Source organism: Pinus tabuliformis, chromosome 7 (genome assembly GCF_031772625.1).
Source record: "Pinus tabuliformis cultivar Carrire ecotype Pingquan chromosome 7, CPIR1, whole genome shotgun sequence".
NCBI lineage: Eukaryota > Viridiplantae > Streptophyta > Pinopsida > Pinales > Pinaceae > Pinus > Pinus tabuliformis.
The window spans coordinates 983,836,157-983,840,062 of record NC_142293.1 but is presented as its reverse complement, the minus strand read 5'-3'; positions in this window follow the sequence as shown (position 1 = coordinate 983,840,062).

The window sequence follows — 3,906 nt, the reverse complement described above, 5'->3', positions numbered from 1 at the left end:
AAGTCACAGATGTTGAGGCTAAGGAGATACTGAAATTTGAATTTGACACTAAGGACTTTAATCTGTATGACCCCCGCAGTCTTTGCAAGGACCATTGTATGATAATTTACTTTCCATGGATCAACGGATCATTTCATTGGCCAATGAAGGATCCTTATAAGTATTGCTACAATGCCGCTAGAGTCAATGATCCAAACAGTTTAGCAAGGACTTCACATGATGCTCCATAGACAGTAGCAGAAGTCAGCAATCCCATGAAAAATAATGGAAAGAGGAAAATTGTTGATAGTCTAGAGGGAGAGAAAAGTTGCAAAATGAAAGAATATCCTCTTATCGAGAAAATAGCTTTGGAAACAGAAGAAAAGAGAAGCAAAGGATACATAGAGTAGAGTGGAGAAAGAGAGAAAAGCATAGGTTGCAGGAAGCAGAACTCAAGTTGCAGCAAACAAAGAAGAAGTTGAAGGAAGAACATGAGTTGAGAAGGAGAGAATGAGAGGAGAAGTAGAAGAAGGAAGAAGAACAAAGGCAAGGTTTAATGACACAGAAAACAACGTTGATACAGGTTGAGGAATAGGAACAACTAGCAGCTGAGGAGGAAGGCTAACAGATGCAGGATCGAGAGCTTTCTCAGTAGATTGAGAAACTGGTCAAAATGATAGAAATGGAGTTGGAATAGGAGCCGCGACATGAAGATGTTGACTTTATGTCGATAGCACCATAGGTCATTCCTTAGTCTCCACCACCTCTAGTAGCATAACTAGCCCTGAGAGAGCAATGAGATGTTGTTCTCCTTGATGATGATTTTGTCATGGATGTGTACAATCTATAACTCGATGAGTTCCAAAAGAGGATTATACAAGAATGGAGGAAGCACTTTCTAGGGGATCACGCATCATATGCATTCATTAGAGAAAGGGTGATAGTGTCAGACACCAGGAAGCATCCAAATTCCATTGTTGAAGCCAACTTTCATATCAAAGAGAAATGAGATCAAATGTTCAGTATTCGATGCTCAAGAATGAGAAACTGACACAGAACTTGTAGGCTACTAGGAAAGAGGAAGAATAACTCTAAGAAATAGCACAGAATGTAGTTTCCACATTGGGGGGAATGAGAGCAACAATACTTGCTGAAGTATCAACACTTGGAGAACCATGTGAAATCTCTATGACAGGTTTTTCACCGTACATAAAGCAATTGTGTGTTTGCATGGCTTATAGCAGCAAATCAAAGAAATTGTTAAAACTCTAAAAAACATATAGGTTTCCATCGCCTATGTTCAAGAGTGGACAATGTGGTACAAAGGAGCCCCACTTGACTTAGTGAAGAAAATGAAGCCACATGAATAACTGGAGAAAGTGAAGGTTCGAATGTTAATTCAGAACAACAAACAGCTAGCCTCATTCATTGGTAGCATTCAGGCCTCATATATATGGTTGTACAATAGTTTGGATGTCTTGGTGAGAACACACCAGTTCCCATCAATCGGTTCCCTCACCAAAGCTAAACCTAAGAACCAAGTATAGGAGGAGGTCGAAGAGTACTTGGAGTAGCTAAGGCAAAATGTCACCAGGGAGGACTTGGAGCTGAACACATAGAAGATGCAGAATTTCATCGATGGTCCTGTTAAAGTCAAAACATTGTTTCTCATGCTTTAGAATGAGTTTGACACAGGTTCCAAGACAATGTACCCGAATTCCATGGAGGCTAGATTCTGCTCCCAGCAAGACATCGTTAAGCAGTTAGGGGACACCATCACACAGTGCCAAGCTTGGCACCAATATGTGACCGAGAAGCAACAAGTGGAGGTTATTGAGCTAGACTTCTCCCAAACTCCAGCATCAGAGTGTTGTGTCTTATTAGGTTGTCAAGTATTCTCTACCCTATTTTTTCTTATATGGGTACAAGTGTAAAATGCAATATTATTTGTAATTATGTTGTAAGTGAAATTCCAAGTTTCAACATTAGAATATGAAAAGTCATCATGTAATGTAATTTTATATTTGTGAAGAAGTTGAAGAGTCATTAGGATAGTCCAAAGGTCACAAAGGAGGAGTTGAAGATTCACCCCCCTCTTGTTATAAATAGAACCTCATAACTCATGTAACGGGGTTTTAGGAGCCATGCTTTGGGCTATGCTTAGGCTTAGGAATATCTTGGGAGTATTGTGAAGAGCCTTGGCTTCTCCATAGCGTAGAGTGAGTATACTTCTTTGGAGGAGAAGGTGTTATTCACTGTAATTTTCCACTATTGGGGCTAGGGGTCGTAAATGATGTATGTATGGATGAAACTTTCACTTATAATAATAAAATTAGAGCCAACAAACTTTCATGCATATGTTGTTAATATAGTAGGAATATTCTTGTTGTATTGGAAATGTATGTTATTTAAATTATGCATATGCTTATGAACTATTTCGTTTTAATTTTTATGAATCTTGTTGAATGTGTGTTATTGTATTAACTTGTCACTTTAACTTGTGGACTATTCCGCATCTTAGCTTGTGATGTCATTTTACTCATGTATTCCTTTCAAGTTGTGTACTATTATAGGATTCCAAGGGGCACACTTCCTTTTCCATTCTTGTGTTGGAACTTTCATGCATTAAACTTGACTCTCCATAGGGTCACACACTTTCTCTCACCTAAAGTTATCATACCTCCCTTTGTGCGTTTCCGTGGTCAAGGCATAAAATTACCACCCACTCTTGGGACTCCTACTCCCAACGGTGTGAAGTCTAGATGGGACTTAATATTTGGGATATCCCCTGATGTTGGAAGGTCCAGAACCGTCCACACATCCTAATAAAAACATTACAAAGTCATATTCATCATTAAGCTACTTAGATTGGTTTACTAGTTCACAATTCCGAAATTTCTGGAAGTATCCTGTAGCAAAATAATAGGAATTTTTTTCTAAATTTTAAAACATGTTAATGAGCTAATTTTGAGTTGAGTCCACTTATATTAAAGCTTAAAAACATCTAAATTTATAAAAAAAATTACCCTACAACATTTTCACTTGATTATCTTAGGCTTTTGGATACTTAGATAAGCTTACTAGTTCATTTCTCTGAAATTTCTGGTTTATATTATTAATTTTCTGTTGAATTTGAGCATATGTTAATGAATTTATTTTTAGTTTATTCCACTTGTATTTATTCCTAATAAAATTCTTCTTAATAAAAAAATTTACCCCATATGATTTTCACTTGATCTGGTTAGGTATTTGGTAGATTAACTAGCTCACTAATTTTGGAATTTCTAGTTTTTATAGTAGTAATTTTAAGTTAATTTTTATCACATGTTAACAAGGATATTTTTGAGTGATTCAACTTATATTGGAGTCCTAGGAAATCCTACTTAATAAAAATATTTACTCCAACTCACTTTCATTTTATTCTCTTAGGAATTTGACAACTTAACTCAAGAAACAACAATCCTATAGCAATCATGTAGTAGTTTGTTTTTGAGATCTTCCTTGCCTAGATTCACTCCAAATTCATGGTAGAAGTATATTTTTAGCCTATGAATTCTCTAAGACTACTTTGGTTGATTTGAGGATTGGTTAGGTCATCATTTAGCTTTTACATTACTTGCTTCTTGGATGTTGATTTCTGCAATTAGTCTAGATTCCCTTTCCACAATTTACTTTATGCAAAGTGTGATTTCCTTCTTACAAGAGTAATTTAGGACCTTACTTTTGAGAAATATAGAATATATTTCTTTTAATTCCATTTTATTTCCAGCAAGATAGAGTAAATTTTCTTGTTTTTCATTTTGCTTTACATTTTTGCAAATAGAATAGATTTTCTTTTTTGTCATTTACTTTCCAACAAAAGTAGAATAGGTTTTCTTATTGTTATTTACCTTTTGCAACTTAAGATTGGAAGCTTACTTAAATCTT